The following is a 20,422-nucleotide window of genomic DNA, read 5'->3' on the forward strand; positions in this document are numbered from 1 at the left end:
AGGACAAGCAAAGGGTCAAGGCAGGCGGTACAGGAGCAAGGTCAGACAACAGGAGAGGCGATGCAAGCAGGCTGGGATAGGAGATAAACGAAGTCCAGGAACGTAGCACAAAGTCAGGAACACGAGTGGTAAGCAAGCTCTTTAGCACAAGATTAGGACCTTGACATTGAGGCGACTGGCTAGAGGGCTGAGCTACTAAAGTACCTGCAGGAGAGCCAGGATAGGTTAACAAGATCACCTGACACAACTCAGCCTCGCCCAGGGAGTGATGCGTACTGCCACAACAGAAGCTGAGTTCAAGCAGTGTTCAGTTTGAATGGATGTTGTGGAGCAGAATCTTTAAAGTTAATACTAACCACACAGGCATAACCCAAAGCTGCAGCAGAGGCAGGGAAGCACAGACCACGATCGCAGATGAGCACGGTGCCCGGAACAGTGGCGGTAAGCAGGGGGACAGCACCGCACAGAGGACGCTGTTACAGTACCCTCCCCCTTGCACCCCCTCTTCTTGAGTCCATGGCGATACAGAAAGAGCTTGATAAGATCCGGAGCATGAATGTTCTCCTGCGGCTCTCAGGACTTCTCTTCTGGATCAAATCCTTTCCAGTCCACAAGATAATAGGTCTTCTTGCCCCGATTCTTGACATCCAGGATGTCCTTGACTTCAAAGACCTCATCAGTAGTGTTGATAGAGCATGCTCGGCCGAACACCAGTTCTGGCTCGAGCATCTCGATGCTCGGCACATGCGGGTACTTTGCTGAGTACCGCATGTGCTCCAGCACAATGCTTGAGTCTCCTCCCCGCACGTTTCTTGGCTGCTAGACATCCAATAAACATGCAGGGAGGTACTGGCATGCACTGTAATGCTGTAGCCATGTTGGCTACTGGCATTACAGTGATTGGCTGGCCAGAACGCTTCATCGGGTGCTATAAAGCACCCGATGACACGTGTTCGGCTCAGTCTTAGGCCTCTTTCACACGGGCATCATGTTTTTTGCCCGGATAAGATGCGGGTGTGTTGCGGGAAAATGCACGATTTTTTAATTTTAACATTTTAATGCGTTTTGCACGCGTGTACGAAAAATCGGCATGTTTGGTACCCAAACCCGAACTTCTTCACAGAAGTTCGAGTTTGGGTTAGGTGTTCTGTAGATTGTAATATTTTCCCTTATAACATGGTTATAAGGGAAAATAATAGCATTCTTAATCCACTTGATCACGCAGCCGGCATCTCTTCTGTCTTCTTCTTTGCTGTGCACAGGAATAGGACCTTTGACGACGTCACTGTGCTCATCACATGGTCCAATCACATGGTTCATCACCATGGTGAGGGACCATGTGATTGGATCATGTGATGTGACGTCACCACAGGTCCTTAGCCGGCAGCTCAACATTACAGAAGAAGACAGAGATCCGCAACTACGCGATCAAATATTTTTTATTTTTAACTCCCCCATCACTATTGTACTATGCATTCTGTATTCAGAATGCTATTATTTTCCCTTATAACCGCTAAAGTTTTCCGCTAACTTGTGCCAAAAAAAAAAAAATTCTAGGAGCTCGCCATGCCCCTCACGGAATACCTTAGGGTGTCTTCTTTCCAAAATGGGGACACTTGTGGGGTATTTATACTGCCCTGGCATTTTAGGGGCCCTAATGCGTGAGAAGTAGCTTGAAATCCAAATGTGGTAAAAATGCCCTGTGAAATCCTAAAGGTGCTCTTTAGAATTTGGGCCCCTTTGCCCACCTAGGCTGCAAAAAAGTGTCACACGTGTGGTATCTCCGTACTCAGAAGAAGTAGGGCAATGTGATTTGGCGTGTATTTTTACATATACCCATGCTGGGTGAGAGAAATATCTCTCTAAAAGTCAACTTTTCCCATTTTTTTTTATACAAAGTTGTCATTTTAGAGAGTTTTTTCTCTCACCCAGCATGGGTATATGTAAAAAGACACCCCAAAACACATTGCCCTACTTCTCCTGAGTACGGCGATACCACATGTGTGACACTTTTTTGCAGCCTAGGTGGGCAAAGGGGCCCAAATTCCTTTTAGGAGGGCATTTTTAGACATATGGATTCCAGACTTCTTCTCACGCTTTAGGGCCCCTAAAATTCCAGGGCAGTATAAGTACCCCACATGTGACCCCATTTTGGAAAGAAGACACCCCAAGGTATTCCATGAGGGGCATGGCGAGTTTATAGAAGATTTTTTTTTTTGGCACAAGTTAGTGGAAATAGATTTTTTATTTATTTTTCTCGCAAAGTCTCCCTTTCCGCTAACTTGGGACAAAAATTTCAATCTTTCATGGACTCAATATGCCCCTCAGCGAATACCTTGGGGTGTCTACTTTCCAAAATGGGGTCATTTGTGGGGTGTTTGTACTGCCCTGGCATTTGAGGGTCTCCACAATCATTACATGTATGGCCAGCATTAGGAGTTTCTGCTATTCTCCTTATATTGAGCATACGGGTAATGAGATTTTATTTTTTCGTTCAGCCTCTGGACTGAAAGAAAAAATGAACGGCACAGATTTCTTCATTCGCATCAATCAATGTGGATGTAAAAATCTAGGCCAAAAAGAAAAAAGGAGGGGCAAGGCGTCTGCCAGGACATAGGAGCTCCGCCCAACATCCAAACCCACTTAGCCCGTATGCCCTGGCAAACCCGATTTCTCAATTCACATCAATCGATATACAAATTTATATATACAAACTGTTTGCCAAAGCATATGAACACCGCCCCTCAGCTCATATGCCTCGGCAAACATATCTTTTTTACTGCAGAGGAGAAATCTCGTCTTGCAGCGCCGCATACACCGACTTTTGTGTAATCTGACAGCAGCGCAATGCTTCTGTCAGAATGCACATCAGTGCTGCAGCTCGTTCATCGGTTGGTCCACCTAGAAGATAAAAAAAACAAAAGAAAAAAGAAAAAACCAGGCCGCAATGCAATAAATTTATTAACATTAATTTTATATAACATTTGAACGGAACATATTTAACTTTTTGAACAGAACATTAACTTTTTTGCTTACCGGTGATTTTTTATTTTATTTTTTTACCTTTATAGGACAAACCTCTCCTTCCCCATGGGACAATGTGCAAAGCGCAAATCGCCCAGAGATGTGGCGAAGTACATTATGCACTTTGTCCCAGGTGAAAGGAGAGGTTTGCAGCAGCTGTGAGTGAAAGGGCCCTAACAGCCCTGTGTGCTTGTCCTGTGTAACGTAATCCCTATGCTAATAGTGTACCTGTGTGTGGTACTTCCGGAAACACTCCCCTAAGCATAGGGCAGGGTGGTCAGGGCAGTCAGAACAGAAATAGCGGGTGTCACGCCTTATTCCACTCCTGCTACAGACACAACATCTTTTTCGGGGTGGCGCTTGGGTTGAGGTACCAGAAACGACACTGGGGAAATGTCGCTCGTGTAGACGGCTTACTACACTGGTGGATGGGGCCACGGAACCTCCTGGATACAGGAGGTTCTCGATGATCTCTTCCTGAAATTTGAGGAAAGATCCTGTTCTCCCAGCCTTACCGTAGAGAACAAAACTATTATATGCAGCCAATTGAATCAAATATACAGACACCTTCTTATACCAGCGTCTGGTGCGTCGGGAAACTAAATAAGGAGCCAACATCTGGTCATTGAAGTCCACCCCTCCCATGAGCAAATTATAGTCGTGGACTGAGAGGGGCTTTTCAATGACACTGCTTGCCCATTCTATTTGTATTGCCGTGTCTGCGTGAATGGAGGAGAGCATGTAAACGTCACGCTTGTCTCTCCATTTCACCGCGAGCAGTTCTTCATTACACAAGGCAGCCCTCTCCCCCCTTGCAAGATGGGTGATAACGAGCCATTGGGGGAAGCCCCGGCAATTAGGTCGCGCGGTGACACAAATGCCTGAAGAGGGGCACACTTGTGTAGAAATTGTCCACATAAAGATGGTACCCCTTGCCAAATAAGGGTGACACCAAGTCCCAGACTGTCTTCCCACTGCTCCCCAGGTAGTCAGGGCAACCGACCGGCTCCAGGGTCTGATCTTTACCGTCATAGACACAAAATTTGTGCGTATAGCCTGTGGCCCTTTCACAGAGCTTATACAATTTGACCCCATACCGGGTGCGCTTGCTTGGGATGTATTGTTTTGTGGAGCCGGTCAAAAGCTGGGTGGCCTCTGGGACGAGAGGTGCTGTTGTCGCTAAAGTTCAGGAAACGCAGGATGGCCTCCAATCGTGCCCTGGACATGGCAGCAGAGAACATGGGCATGTGATGAATTGGGTTTGTGGATCAATATGACCGCAATTCATGCTTTTTTGTTTGGCCCATGTTGAGGAGAAGGCCCAGAAAAATGTTAAATTCGGAAACTTGGGCAGGTTTCCACCGGAAAGACTGGGCATAAAAGCTTCCCGGGTTGGCGGCTATAAATTGAGTGGCATACCGATTTGTTTCTGCCATGACTAAGTCCAAGAGCTCCGCAGTCAAGAACAGCTCAAAAAATCCCAGTGCCGAACCGATCTGAACTGTCTCAACCCGAACTCCAGACTGGGCGGTGAAAGGGGGAACTATTGGTGCGGCTGAAGTTGGGGGCTGCCAATCAGGGTTTGCCAGCACCTCAGGGACTCTAGGGGCTCTATGGGCCTGTCTGTGCGGTGGCTGCGACGGGGGAACTAATGCACGTGCCACCGTACCAGCTTCAACTGCCCTTCTGGTGCTCGCAGTGCTGGTACTAGGTCCAGGGAGGGCTGCGTTGCTGGTGTATGCCTCACCACGTAATCCGACAGCGCCAGCCCCACTCTGCTGCCCTTGAAGCGGATCCAGCGCAACCTGTGGTCTAGCAACACGGGGCCGGGTACGCCTGGTGGTATCAGGGACCTCAACCTCCTCGTCCGAACTTTGGGTCAGACTGCCACTGCTTTCTACAGGTTCGTATTCTGACCCACTGGATTCGTCAAATGAGGGTTCCCATTCCTCATCCGACTGGGTCAGAATCCTGTAGGCCTCTTCAGAAGAATACCCCTTATTCGCCATTTGGTCAACTAAATTTAGGGGGTATTCCCTGAGACTACCCAAGAAAAAAGCAAGCCTGTCTTACAAATGGGAGGCTAGCGAAGTACCGGAAGCCGCTGCGATTGATAAAAAATATCAAAACTGATTTTTTTTATCGCCGCAGCGCTTGTGAAGTGATTGTGCAGTGATCAAAAAAATATATTTTTTTTGTCACTGCGGCGGGGCGGGCGTGGGTGAACGCACGTGTGGGCGACCGATCAGGCCTGATCGGGCAAACACTGCGTTTTGGGTGGGGGCGAACTAAGGTGACACTAATACTATTATAGATCTGACTGTGATCAGTTCTGAACACTTACAGATACTATAAAAGTACCAATGCAGATTAGCGATACGCTAATCAGCGAATCAATGACTGCGGTGCGGTGGGTTGGGCGCTAACCAACGCTAACTGCCTAACAAAGGGGCCTAAACTATCCTAAACCTAACCGTCAATACTAGTGGGGAAAAAAAGTGACAGTTTACACTGATCACTTTTTTCCCTTTCACTAGGTGATTGACAGGGGCGATCAAGGGGTGATCAAGGGGTTAATTGGGGTGATGGGGGGTTATCTGGGGCTAAGTGTACTGTTGGTGTGTACTTACAGTGATGTGTGCTCCTCTGCTGGGACCAACCGACGAAAAGGACCAGAAGAGGAGCACAGAAGCCATTTAACACATTATATTTATAAATATAATGTGTTAACTGGCTTGTGATTCGTTTTTTTGAAAATCATCAGCCTGCCAGCAACGATCATTGGCTGGCAGGCCGATGATGAACTTCTCCTCTAACTTTTGCCGGCCCGCGATGCACATGCGCGGGCCGGCTGTGAGCGTCATCTCGCGAGATGACGCATCGGCGCGTGAAGGAGGAATGAATTAGCCGCCTCCAGAACGCGATCCTGCGTTAGGCGGTCCGGAGGCGGTTAAGGACTATCGTGTGTGACAGCAGCAATATATATTTTTAGCACATCCTGCACTAAATAGCGTCTAATAGGCCGCTGCGGACAATTAAATTATCGGCGTCACATCTCCTGTGTAAAGTGTACACATCCCTAAAATATCAGTGATATCAGTGTACTTTTTCCGTAGACGGTATCCGCTACGGACAGTTAAATTATCCGCGCCACATCTCCTGTGTAAAGTGTGCGCATCCTTAAAATATCAGTGACGTCCAGTGTACTTTTTCCGTAGACGGTGTCCGCTGTGGACAGTTAAATTATCCGCGCCACATCTCCTGTGTAAAGTGTGTTCATCCCTAAAATATCAGTGACATCAAGTGTCCAGTGTACTTTTTCCGTAGATGGTGTCCGCTGCGCACAGTTAAGTTATCCGCGCCACATTTCCTGTGTAAAGTGTGCGCATCCCTAAAATATCAGTGACATCCAGTGTACTTTTTCCATAGATGGTGTTCGATGCAGACAGTGACATTAGCTGTGTCACATCTCCAGTGTAAAGTGTGCGCATCCTAAAAATTTCTGAAATCCAGTGTACTTTTTCAGTAGATGGTGTCCGCTGCGGCAGTGAGATTAGAACATCCAATGTTACCAAAACACAAATAGCTGAATGTGTGTACATATAGAATAGCTCACCAAAAAATTGAGAACACACATATAATATAACTTCATCCTTTATTAGTAAAATGTCATACAACACACAATATCTGACATAATAAATATGCAAGCAGCAATACAGGACAGTGCCATGACACAAAACGGTTCCCCCCAGCGACGGTAGGTCAGCACCTATAAGTCTCAAAGGAGTGTGCTGTGCAATCTATGTATGTAACACAAGACACAAAAAATGTCAAGTACTAGTTCAAACTACATCTGGTCCTCCATTCTGCTACAAACATACTTGCACAAGCCCATAAACACAGTGCCAAAACTCATTTGCAAAGGATCCCAAACCAGAGATATCTAAATAGGTGAAATACACACTACAAGCAAAATAAAATAAAATACAAAGGCAGTGGAAGGGCAGAAAACAATATTAACAAGTAGCACAATAAAAGAGACATATACAGACCAAGAGCTCTGGGGGACCCCGACCCCGACGCGCGTTTCGCCTTGCTTCCTCTTGGGGGCGTACCCTACCCATTCAAGCACATGCTATTTATACCCCTTATAATTGGTCCTTTACCGGGGAAACTGTGCCTGCTGCCAGAGAACAAGAAAAACAATCATCCACGATACCTAGCTTCATGTCCCAGTTTGCAGGGCGGCGCAGGACACAACTCTTGAAGTTAGACCACTGCGACCAGGTGGTTGGTTGGATTGCAGCAGATAATGCTTCCAGTCGCTTAAGCACCACCCTGTCTTCCACCAAGTCCAGTCGCAGTAGCCAAGGGTCTGCTCAACCCAATCCTCACCCTGATCCTCCTTCCTCCCACCATGGAGAGTCTGGGCGAACAAGTGATCCCACACTCGGATATTCCGAGGAGCTCTTTTCAGCGCCATTCCTTGATTTGGCCCTCTCGCCAAGCACGCTTGAAAAGGGACAGATCTTGTGCCCTGATTCCCAACCTCTTGAGCATCCACAATCACAAGAAGATGACAGTGGGGAACGGCAATTACTTTTTAATGAGGTGGATGATGATGAGACGCAGTTGCCAATTACTCAATGGCAATAACTGTCTCAAGAGGTTGATGAAGAGGATGAGACACAGATGTCAATCACTGAGGTAGTGGTTAGGTCAACAAGTCAGGAGGATGAGCAGAGTGGGGAAGTGGAAGAGGGGGTGGTGGACGATGAAGTCACTGACCCAACCTGGGAAGGTGGGAAGCCTAGCGAGGACAGCAGTACAGAGGGGGAGGGTTATGCTGCACCGTAACAGGCTGGAAGAGACTGGAAAAGGCAGTCGGGTGGCAAAAGGCAGAAGGCAGGCCACACCAAAAAGGCCTGCAACTGTTCCCGGAGCATACCCTTGCGGTAATCTCAATTGCCTAGGGGTAGGTGTTCAGCAGTCTGGCTCTTTTGTGAGGAAAGTGCAGACGAAAAAAGAATTATAATTTGCAACCTGTACCATACAAAAATGAGCAGGGGCGTGAATACTAGCAACCTTACCACCACCAGCATGATACACTACATGGCATTAAAGCACAGTAATTGGTGGGCTGTACACCTGTGTCTGCGGGTCACACCACTGCCTCCTCTTCCCCTTGTGTTACGTGCTGGACAATCCCCTGTCCAAAAACCAGGCCCGAATGCCTCCCGCCCTACACCTGGGCCTTCGCAAGCACCATCAGCGAACACATCCACTTCTGTGTCCTTACCCCAGGCATTTGAACGCAAGCGCAAATACCCAGCCAGGCCATAGCACTAAATGCAAAGCTTTCCAAATTACTGGCCCTGGAAATGTTGCTATTTAGGCTTGTGGACACTGAGGCCTTCTGTAGCCTGATGTCGGCGGCCGTACCGCGTTACGCAGGCCCCAGCCGCCACTATTTTTCAAGGTCTGCCGTGCTCGCCTTACACCAACATGTGTCCCTTAACATCACAGATGCCCTGACCAACGCAGTTACTGGGAAGGTCCACTTAACCACGGACACATGGACAAGTGCATTCGCCAAGGGACGCTACATTTCCCTGACGGCACACTGGGTGAATGTTATGGAGGCCGGGAGCGAGTCGTACCCTGGGATGGCACAGGTGCTACCGACACCAAGGATTGCGGACTCTACATTGATCAGGGTTTCCGTCAGCACCTACGTTAGAGGCTCCAACCACCATTTCTCCTCCTCCACCTCCTCCTCCACTTCCACCTCCGAATTATCTGCTTGCAGCATGAGTCAGTCATCAGTCGGTAGCTGGAAGCAGTGTAGCACTGCAGTGGGGAAGCGTCAACAGGCCGTGCTGAAGCTGATATGCCTAGGGGACAAACAGCACACCACCTCAGAGCTGTGGCAGGGGATAAGAGACCAGACTGAGCAGTGGCTCCCGCCACTCAACCAGCTTCAGCCGGTCTGTCAATGCTGCAGCAGCGCTTGAAATTGCCAGCTCACCGGCTGTTGTGCAACATGAGCATGCACTTGAACTCGACGTTCCACATGTTGGCCAGGCTTTGCGAGCAGCAGAGGGCAGTAGTGGAATACCAGCTGCAACATGGGCATCGCCTTTCCAGTCCGCTTCCGCTAATCACAAGTGAGAAGTGGGCATGGATGTCTGACCTCTGTGAGGTTTTAAGAAACTTTGAGGATTCAACACAGATGGTGAGCAGCGATAACGCTATTATCAGCGTAACCATCCCACTTCTGTGTCTATTCAAACGCTCACTGCTCACAATTAATGACGACGCTTTGCATGTGGAAGAGGTGGAAATAGGGGAAGAAGACATTACACAGGGTGATAGCCAGACCAACCTCCGTCCGACTTCTCAGCGCGAATTGGACGATGAAGAGGGGGAGGAACAGGAGACGGTTGCCTCCGCTACAGAGGGTAGTAGCCATGGAAGTTTAATTCCATCTGTTCAGCGTGGGTGGGCAGAAGAGGAGGAAGAGGATGAGAAGATTGAGAGTGATCCTCCTGATGACGACAGCGAAGTCTTGCCTGTTGTTACTCTGGCACACATGGCTGACTTCATGTTAGGCTGCCTTTCCTACGACTCATGCGTTATACGCATTTTAGACAACACGGATTACTGGTTCTCGACCCCCGCTACAAAGAGAATTTCTCATTCGTCTGGTGGAGAGGACAAGCAAAATGGTGCAATACCAGAAGATTGCACCATTTGTTGAAAAATTGCTCCAAAAATTTCCATCTGACAACTCTGGTGGCAGAGTCCGTAGTTCCTTGGCCAAACGAGGAGGGGAGACAGACAAGGGCAACACACAGCAGTTCCGACAGAGGCAGGGCAACACTCTCCAAAGCCTGAGACAGTTTCATGACACCCAGCCAGCACCCTCACACTGATGCGCGGCCTAGTGTCACAAGGAGGGAAAATTTTTGAAAGATGGTGAAGCAGTACATAGCAGACAGTGTCAGAGTCCTCAATGATCCCTCAGTGCCTTACAACTACTCAGTGTCCAAGCTGGGCACGTGGCATGAACTCTACTCCTTGGAGGTACTGGCCTGCCCTGCCCCCAGCATTTTGTCTGAGCGGGTATTTAGTGCTGCTGGTGGCATTATAACAGATGAGCATATCCGCCTGAAAATGCTGGATTGACCATGACTTCTCGACTCCACCAGAGGAAAGCTGATGAACATAAAGGCATTTTAAATGTGTTGTTTATAATGTACTGAATACACTGTATTCCCATGCACCCCTTCCACCACAAACAAGGGTATATGGTTGAATCTTACTTTTCTCATCCTCCTTCTCCTCTTCCATCATATCAACATGCTTATTCATCACACATAATGCTCTCGCATATATGCCCTTCACATATAATGTTTTACAGGTTCAGCTCAGCTGCAAGCCCTCACATATAATGTTTTACAGGGTCAGCTCACCAGCAGGCCCTCGCATATAATTTTTTTATAGGGTCAGCTTACCAGCAGGCCCTCGCATATAATTTTTAAGAGGGTCAGCTCACCAGCAGGCCCTTGCATATAATATTTTACAGGGTCAGCTCACCAGCAGGCCCTCGCATATAATTTTTTAGAGGGACATCTCACCAGCAGGTCTTTACCTACAATCTTTTACACGGTCAGCTCACCAGCAGGCCCTCGCATATTATTTTTTACAGGATCAGCTCACCAGCAGGCCCTCACATATAATGTTTTACAGGGTCAGATCACCAGCAGGCCCTCGCATATAATATTTTTGAGGGTCAGCTCACCTGTAGGCCCACACCTAAATCTTTTACAGGGTCAGCTCACCTACAGCTCCTCACCTGATTATACCTAGTAGGTAATTTGTGCGCATGATGCCTTACTTGGATGTGGTAGCCATAGCCGTTTCTCAGGCTCTCTCTCCGGAATAGAACCCTGATTCCCCGTTACCCATAGTCACCATGGTTTGCGCTGACAATAACATCGAAAGTTGATAGGCCAGACATCCGAATGGATCGTTGCCGTCATGGGGACGTACAAATGGCCCCAGGTTATCTAGAGTCTCCAAAGCGGCAGCAGGCCCTCACCCATAATGTTTTAGATGGTCAGATCAGCAGGCCCTAGCTCCAAATGTTTTTGAGGGGAACCAGCAGGCCATCAATCTTAATTTTTCAAGGCTGTGTATGATGCCCTCCTTTATGTGTAACAAAGGGTGTATTGGAGTGCCGGTTCCTTGTAATTTTTGGCAGCCCTTTCACTTTGGCAGTGGATAGGCTTTATGAGTGTAGGAGTCCCACTACATGAACAATTGTAACACAATGTGAACAAGTCCCTCCTTTATGTGATATACAGGTTGCATCGGAGTGCCTCTTCCTTGCAATTTTTGGCAGCACTTGTACTTTATATATTCAGGAAAGAATGTTTCCTAACAATTTTTCCTTTAAAATCAATTTTTTTTCTTCGGTTTTATGCGTATTATTGTCAGTCTGTAAAAGTGGTGTACTACTCGGACAACTTGGTTCCCAGCAGCAACCTGGGATTCCAAGATGCCTCCATGCTGTTCCCGAACCATTTCGGTGGTGTTTACATCAATTTATGGCCTTATATTAGAAACCAGGCACCCTCCCCTCTTCAGAGCAGTGGGTGCCTGGTTTAATGCTCGGGTTCTCCCATTGACTTCCATTATACTCGGGTGCTCTGTAGAACCTTTGGTTCTCAATCACTGGAGTAGGAGTAGAAGGAACCTTTGGGAAATGGTTAAAGACTACTAGTTTAAGCAAAGATACGTGGAAGGCATTGGAAATGTGCAGAGAGGAAAGCAGACAAAACTTGTACGTCACCTCGTTGATCCTATTCAACACTTGAAAGGGTCCAAGGAATCTAGGAGCAAACTTAAAACTGGGGACTCTTAAGTGGATGTTTTTGGAGGAAAGCCATACCTTCTCCCCAGATGAGAACTGGGGTGGTCTCCTACTTCTCTTGTCCACATTGGTCTTTATGCGGATCACCGCTTTGTCGATACAGACCTTGGTGTCACTCCAAATCTTCAAAAAATCTCTAAAGGAAGAGTCTGCAGCTAGTACCCCAGAAGATGCAGGAACAATAAGAGTATAAGGGTGTTGACCATAGACAACAAAGAATGGCGAGGATCTAGTAGACTCACTAGTGTGGTTGTTGTAGGAGAATTCTGCCCAAGGTAGCAGTGATAGCCAGTTGTCGTGTTGCGTAGAAACAAAATGTCAAAGATAGTTCTCCAAAATCTGATTGACCCACTCTACTTGCCTGTTGGTTTGAAGGTGATAACTGAAAGAGAAGTCCAGGTCAATTTCTAGCAGACAACAGAGGGCTCTCCAGAGCTTGGATGTAAACTGGACTCCTCGATCGGAAACAATATGCCCAGGCAAACCATGTAGTCGAAATATATGTTTGATGAACAGCTTGCCAAGTTCCACAGCCGAGGGCAATCCAGGCAATGAAACAAAGTGCGACATCTTGGAAAAGCGGTCCACCACTACCCAAATCACGGTACATTCAGCTGAAGAAGGCAGATCTGTAATAAAGTCCATGCAATGTGTTGCCATGGAACATCAGGAACAGGTAAGGGTAGCAACAGGCCTAGTGGTTTGCTCCTGAAAATTTTATTTTGAGCATAGACGGTGCAAGCAGAAACATAGTCATGTATGTCTTTGGACAATGTGGGCCACCCGTAGTGGCGAGACACTAGTTCTGTGGTCTTGTGGATCCCGGAATGACCTGCCAGTTTGGAGTTGTGCCCCCACGACAGGATATGTTTCCTTTTGGCAGCGGGTACGAATATTCTCCCCAGAGGAATGTCTCTTACCAGGGTCGGAGCCACCATGATGAAGCGAGCAGGATCTATCATAGTAACATAGTAACATAGTACATAAGGCCGAAAAAAGACATTTGTCCATCCAGTTTGGCCTCATGTATTGAGGCTTCTTCTGTTGGTCAGAAAAATCTAAAGATTGGGACAGAGCATTCGCCTTGATATATTTCTCAGCGGAAGTGTAGCTCAAAGTTAAAACGGGAGAAGAAAAGTGCCCCCCTGGCTTTGGTGGGGGTTCAGACGCTGAGCTGTCTGCAGGTATGGGAGATTCTTGTGGTCGGTAAACATTTTTACCGGATGCTGGGCTCTCTACAATAGATAACTCTGCTCCTCCAAAGAGAGTTTTATGGCCAGGAGCTCCCTGTCCCCTGTACAGTAATTCTTCTCGGCGGGAGAGAAGAGCTTGGAGGAGAATCCACAGGTGAGCATCTTGCCCTTGGAATTCTTTTGTAGTAGGACCGCACTGACCGCACTTGGGAGACTTTGAAATGTGGCAGGTGGATGAGGCCAATTCTTTACCGCATTCAGTTTTTAAGGATCCATCTGTAATCCAGCATCTGAGATGATGTATCCGAGATATGGTACTGTCGTTCTTTCAAAGGTGCATTTCTCAAGTTTGGCATAGATCTGTAAGACTAGTCGTACATGCCTTCAGTGAGGGGTCAAGTCTGGAGAGAAGACCAGTATAACATCCAGATACACAATCACGCAGGTATAGAGCAGGTCCCGGAAGACATCATTAACTAGCTTTTGGAATACTGCAGTAGTTTTGCATAGACCGAAAAGCATGACGAGATACTTGTAGTGTCCATCACGAGTGTTGAAAGCGGTCTTTCACTCATCACCTTTTCGAATGCGGACAAGATTATATTACCAGTGCAGGTCGAGTTTGGTGAAGACTTTAGCCCCCCGGATTCTGTCAAAGAGTTTGGAGATCAGCGGAAGAGGGTATCGGTTTTTAAGTGTGATCTTATTCAGACCTCAAAAATCGATACAGGGCCGCAAGGATCCATCTTTCTTCTGCACAAAGAAGAACCCGGCCCAGGCTGGTGAAGTGGATTTCCGAATAAACCCCCTCTCAAGATTCTCTTTGATGTAGTCAGTCATCGCCTGAGTCTCTGGAAGTGAGAGTGGGTAGACTCGACCACAAGGAGGAGTGGCACCAGGCAGAAGGTCGATCGGACAGTCATAGGGACGATGAGGAGGCAAAGTCTCGGCATCTTTTTTAATAAAGACATCCGCATAATTGGCATATTGCTGCAGAAGTACAGGCAGATCTACAGGTACCGTAGGCGAGGAAGCCGGTCGCACCTCCGCTAGGCAGGTGGAGTGACAAGATGATCTCCATCGCAGGATCTGACGGGAGTGCCAGTCCACAATTGGCGAATGAAGATGTAGCCAGGGTAGCCCAAGAATAATCAGATTCACAGACTGGCAGCATATAGAAAGAGATCAGCTTTGAGTGCAGAACCCCAATTTATAACTTAATGGGCACAGTAACCGTGAGTACTGGTTCAGGAAGCAGTAGTCCATTTACGGAGGCCACAGACAAAGGCCTCTCCAGTCGGGTGATGGGAAGCCGATACTGATGGACCAGCGCTTGTTGAATGAAGTTACCGGCTGACCCAGAGTCCATAAATGCCGCCACAGATAACTTAACTGCCTTGTGAAAGAGAGTCACTGGAAGTGAAAGTTTCGGAGAATACTTCTCCTGGTCTAGGACCACCTCTCCAACTGATCCTAGACAGTAGTGTTTCCCAGCCTCTGGGAGCAGTTATGCAGAAAATGGCCCCTGCTTCCACAATACAGGGAGTGCAGAATTATTAGGCAAGTTGTATTTTTGAGGATTAATTTTATTATTGAACAACAACCATGTTCTCAATGAACCCAAAAAACTCATTAATATCAAAGCTGAATATTTTTGGAAGTAGTTTTTAGTTTGTTTTTAGTTTTAGCTATTTTAGGGGGATATCTGTGTGTGCAGGTGACTATTACTGTGCATAATTATTAGGCAACTTAACAAAAAACAAATATATACCCATTTCAATTATTTATTTTTACCAGTGAAACCAATATAACATCTCAACATTCACAAATATACATTTCTGACATTCAAAAACAAAACAAAAACAAATCAGTGACCAATATAGCCACCTTTCTTTGCAAGGACACTCAAAAGCCTGCCATCCATGGATTCTGTCAGTGTTTTGATCTGTTCACCATCAACATTGCGTGCAGCAGCAACCACAGCCTCCCAGACACTGTTCAGAGAGGTGTACTGTTTTCCCTCCTTGTAAATCTCACATTTGATGATGGACCACAGGTTCTCAATGGGGTTCAGATCAGGTGAACAAGGAGGCCATGTCATTAGATTTTCTTCTTTTATACCCTTTCTTGCCAGCCACACTGTGGAGTACTTGGACGCGTGTGATGGAGCATTGTCCTGCATGAAAATCATGTTTTTCTTGAAGGATGCAGACTTCTTCCTGTACCACTGCTTGAAGAAGGTGTCTTCCAGAAACTGGCAGTAGGACTGGGAGTTGAGCTTGACTCCATCCTCAACCCGAAAAGGCCCCACAAGCTCATCTTTGATGATACCAGCCCAAACCAGTACTCCACCTCCACCTTGCTGGCGTCTTAGTCGGACTGGAGCTCTCTGCCCTTTACCAATCCAGCCACGGGCCCATCCATCTGGCCCATCAAGACTCACTCTCATTTCATCAGTCATAAAACCTTAGAAAAATCAGTCTTGAGATATTTCTTAGCCCAGTCTTGACGTTTCAGCTTGTGTGTCTTGTTCAGTGGTGGTCGTCTTTCAGCCTTTCTTACCTTGGCCATGTCTGTGAGTATTGCACACCTTGTGCTTTTGGGCACTCCAGTGCCCAAACTGGTGGCAAGTGGCATCTTGGCAGCTGCACGCTTGACTTTTCTCAGTTCATGGGCAGTTATTTTGCGCCTTGGTTTTTCCACACGCTTCTTGCGACCCTGTTGACTATTTTGAATGAAACGCTTGATTGTTCGATGATCACGCTTCAGAAGCTTTGCAAATTTAAGAGTGCTGCATCCCTCTGCAAGATATCTCACTATTTTTGACTTTTCTGAGCCTGTCAATTCCTTCTTTTGACCCATTTTGCCAAAGGAAAGGAAGTTGCCTAATAATTATGCACACCTGATATAGGGTGTTGATGTCATTAGATCACACCCCTTCTCATTACAGAGATGCACATCACCTAATATGCTTAATTGGTAGTAGGCTTTTGAGCCTATACAGCTTGGAGTAAGACAACATGCATAAAGAGGATGATGTGGTCAAAATACTCATTTGCCTAATAATTCTGCACGCAGTGTATAGACATAGATTCTCAGCGTTGTAGATGTTATTGGTCAGTCAGACGAAGGCGCTCAATTTGCATGGGCTCAGGTGGGGTAGACACAAGAGGAAGGACCGGCCTCTGGAAGGATGGAGCCAGACGAGGTGGTCTTCTGGCGTATGCAACCTGCTTCGAGCATTCCCTGAAATGCACATCAATCCTAGTAGCCAATGTGATCAGATCATTCAGAGTGGACGGGCGGTCCCGGCAAGATAATTCGTCCTTAATGTGGTCAGAAAGGCCTTCCCAGAACACTGCCAGTTGAGCCTCATCATTTCAAGTGAGTTCGTTCCTAAAAGACCATCCGGAAGGTAGTCAGGAAAGACTGCAGATTAGTCGTTTCTGGACCTCCATGTTCCCAAATAGGGTTCACCCAGGCAAGGGCCCCATCCGACAGCAGGGACACGATGAAGGCAACCTTAAACCACTCCGTGGGGAACCTCTGCCCATGTAACTCGAAGTGGATCAGGCACTGATTTAGGAATCCACAACACGTTTTTGGATCACCACCGTAGTGAGTAGGCAGTGAGAGTTGCACACCAGCGGCACTCTGATCCGGAATCACGGGTGAAGTCATAGCAGGGGCAGGAGTGACTGGAAACCCTGCAGTGGCAGGAGGAGAGACTGCATCCAGGCGAGCAGCAACATTCTGCATGAACTGCATTAATACGTCTTTTCGTTCACTCTGGCACTTTAATTCCTGTAACAGGTGATGAAGATAGCCTTGGGATGACCAGCGGGACCCATGGCCTCAGTGTACTATCTCAGAACAACGGATGTGAACCCAATTTTTCAACTGACTAGCAATACTCCAGAGGGGCGTGACTAAGCAACTACCTGGATTTCACTAGAGCCTCAGATGGTGAGGATAGGCTTGACCGTCGGTAGTTGCCAGGGGCTACTCTGGAGCGTAAACCAGTCAGTGACAGCTGTTCCAGGCAGACCATGAGGTACCTGCGAAGGCGTAGTAAACCAGGCAGGGTCGTGACAAGGAGCAACAAGACAGGAACCAGAGGATGATGCATAGACATAGTCAGGACGAGCAAAGGGTCAAGGCAGGTGGCACAGGAGCAAGGTCAGACAATCCGGGTCAGCAACAGGAGAGGAGATGCAAGCAGGCTGGGATAGGAGATAAACGAAGTCCAGGAACAAAACACGAAGTCAGGAACACGAGTGGTAAGCAAGCACAACTTTGATTGGCCACTGGGGGCATTTAAAGAGTGTAGAGACCTCCATTGAGAGACCTCCATTGAGAAGTATAGCAAAACATGTGTGTCATATTTGGGTCTGTATTATGTCTATTAATTGGTTGGACCTGGTTATTTTTTATGTATACTATGTAACTATTAATATTTTGAGTCCATTCCTTGCAATTTGAGATTCTGACCCTACTAGGCACTCCGTTAGACCAACCTATAAGAAAAAACTCACATGTAATGTGTAGATAACACTGGGGTCTAGTATAATATACTGAGCCAACCCAAAAACAAAACCAATAACCCCAAAGAAAAGTGGGAGACACACATATAAAATATATGTAATTTATTAAGACATGATCAAATAACAAACACTATATGAGACATAAGGCACAAGTGTACAGGAGGGGGGGAGACCTCATGTAAGGAGGTCAGATACAACCTCTCTCCCAAACACCCAGCTGGCAGGGAAAAAGAGGTCATGAACATTGTGAGAACTGTAGGTTCACTCAAAATAACATGTACTGGTATGTATGTTGCATGCACAGAAAGAAAAATGATAAAAATAGAAAAAATGAAAAAAATATACAAATAGCACAAGGCAAACTAGCCCACCCAAAGACCTGGGATGGCCGCATAAAGTATGCACATAGCCATTGAACTGTAGAATACAGACAAAGGCCAGTGTGCCAAGTGTAGGTGGTAATATAAATATAAAAGGAAATATAACAACTAACTGAGCAAAACAACAAAACATGTATTACCCATGATATGCTGGACCCAGAGCGTGTGATCAAAAGCTGCACCTCGATGTACGTTTCACCTGGAGAGTGGAATAATTGTCAGGCGTGTAGGTATATGACCCGGTCTTCCACATTTGGGGACTCCGAGGGCAGACGTGAATACCAAATTGTGCAACACATCACATGTAGGACTGCCTCTGTGATTTATCTTATCACCTGCCCTTGTAAGCTCCTGTATGTTGGGATGACCACCAGGGAGTTGCGTGCAAGCAAAATCCGGCAGGCAGCCACTACTACACAGGAGGAGGGGAGCCAGTTCCAACCCATAGCCCTACATTTTAGGGATCACCACAGGGGGGACCCTCGTGGGCTACAATGTATGGGTATTGATAGGGTGTCCTTGGGCTGCCGTGGAGGGGATATCAAGAAACGCCTTTTGCAGCTGGAGACCAAGTGAATTGTGTTGCTTAAGAGCGAGATCCCTAAAGGTCTCAATGAGACGACTAGCTTCAGGTCCTTTCTATAAATCGTGCTTTTTATTTCACTATGTGTTCGTTGTTTTTTATCATGTATTCATTGATGTTATTTGTATTTTCACAGTATACTTGATTGCTGCGATGGTGTGGTCCTTTTGGAGGCTTTCTTTGTGTTATGATGCAGAATAGAATATGCCCTATGGAACAACGGATACTAACTGTCTACCAACATCAGAATATTCACTCCAAAATATTGTTGTACCCTGTATTCTATTTTCTGTATGGGTTGATCCGTGCGGTAAGATTAGTGGGTGACTTTAAGTTTTAATGTATGGGTAGTATTTGTTTTGGCTCCTAGGCTATCTTGCTCAGGGCTTCATTGCACAGTGCACTTTATATGAGTTCATAATTTTTATGAACATCACATCTTATCACTTAAATGGATTATCATTATGGATAATTATTTATCATTACTTTTTTGGCACATTAGTATGCACATGAAATATGTTTCCACTACATGTATTCACATTATAGGGATATGTGTGTGGGGGGGGTTATTCCCCACCCTGTGATGCGTCAGCATCCATATCCCTATTTCTTAGTTGAGAGGTACATTTATTATATATTATATTATATTTATTTTTTAGTGTATTCACTTTAGTATATATTATGATTATTATAATATTACATGTTCACTGTTGCTTGATTATATATATATATATATATATATATATTATTTTTTTGTATTCATCTTTTTTTTTTGGTCTAGGATCATGTTCTCACTGATGGCATAGGTTACTATCACCTTTTTTTGACTTATGGATCCATGGATCCATTTTTATAAAGTTACAATATTATGCAGTACAGTCGTTTTTTCTGTGTTACAGCAATTTAAAAGGGGCATATTTTTGGGGCTGTGTATATATCGCTAATGGTGAAGGCTACAGGGGGCTTTATACTATGCTGCTCTGTCTGTATATATTACCCTGATATGCTGTACGATTGAGCTGACTATTGGTAATTTTTATCTTTGTGCCCCCCATATATTGTCCTTCACATGTGGTTATCCTTCCACTGTCCTCTTACTATTATCTCCACCTGGCATATGCGCATCGCTCTGGTGCGCTGTCTGGCTGGCATTGTAGTGACGCTCCTATACCTGGCTGTCTCAGGGCCGGCCGACGTACGCCCGCGTGTCATGTGATCGGACCCGGGGCGGGGAGGTGTGGCTGCGTGATATCAGATGCGGCTCCCTCCCTCCTCCTGGTCTGGTCATGTGACACGGTGGGCGTGCCTCGCCTTGCTCTGTAAGCTGGGTGGCGCGTCTTTATGATGTCATCCCTGCAACACTGGGCGGATGCGCTAATCAGCTGCCAGCTGTGGACCACACCATTTAAGGACGAACTCAGTTTGTTACTTTACCTCCTGATGAAGCCTCTCCAGGTGAAACGTACGTCGAGGTGCAGCTTTTGGTCACACGCTCTGGGTCCAGCATATCATGGGTAATACATGTTTTGTTGTTTTGCTCAGTTAGTTGTTATTTTTCCTTTTATATTTCTATTACCACCGACACATGGCACACTGGCCTTTGTCTGTATTCTACAGTTCAATGGCTATGTGCATACTTTATGCGGCCATCCCAGGTCTTTGGGTGGGCTAGTTTGCCTTGTGCTATTTGTATATTTTTTTTTCATTTTTTCTATTTTTATCATTTTTCTTTCTGTGCATGCAACATACATACCAGTACA

At 46.5% G+C, this 20,422-nt stretch overlaps 1 long non-coding RNA gene across 1 annotated transcript; it reads right to left on the reverse strand.

Moving 5' to 3' along the window:
• Positions 1-2,434: 2,434 nt before the first annotated feature.
• On the reverse strand, positions 2,435-19,022 carry LOC121002692. Its single transcript, XR_005779311.1, has 3 exons — positions 18,797-19,022; positions 16,685-16,686; positions 2,435-2,445 (listed from the first exon to the last, which is right to left on the reverse strand). It is a non-coding gene; the product is annotated as an uncharacterized LOC121002692 (long non-coding RNA).
• Between the last annotated feature and the right edge of the window lie 1,400 nt (positions 19,023-20,422).

Source organism: Bufo bufo, chromosome 5 (genome assembly GCF_905171765.1).
Source record: "Bufo bufo chromosome 5, aBufBuf1.1, whole genome shotgun sequence".
In the NCBI taxonomy this organism is placed as follows: Eukaryota; Metazoa; Chordata; class Amphibia; order Anura; family Bufonidae; genus Bufo; species Bufo bufo.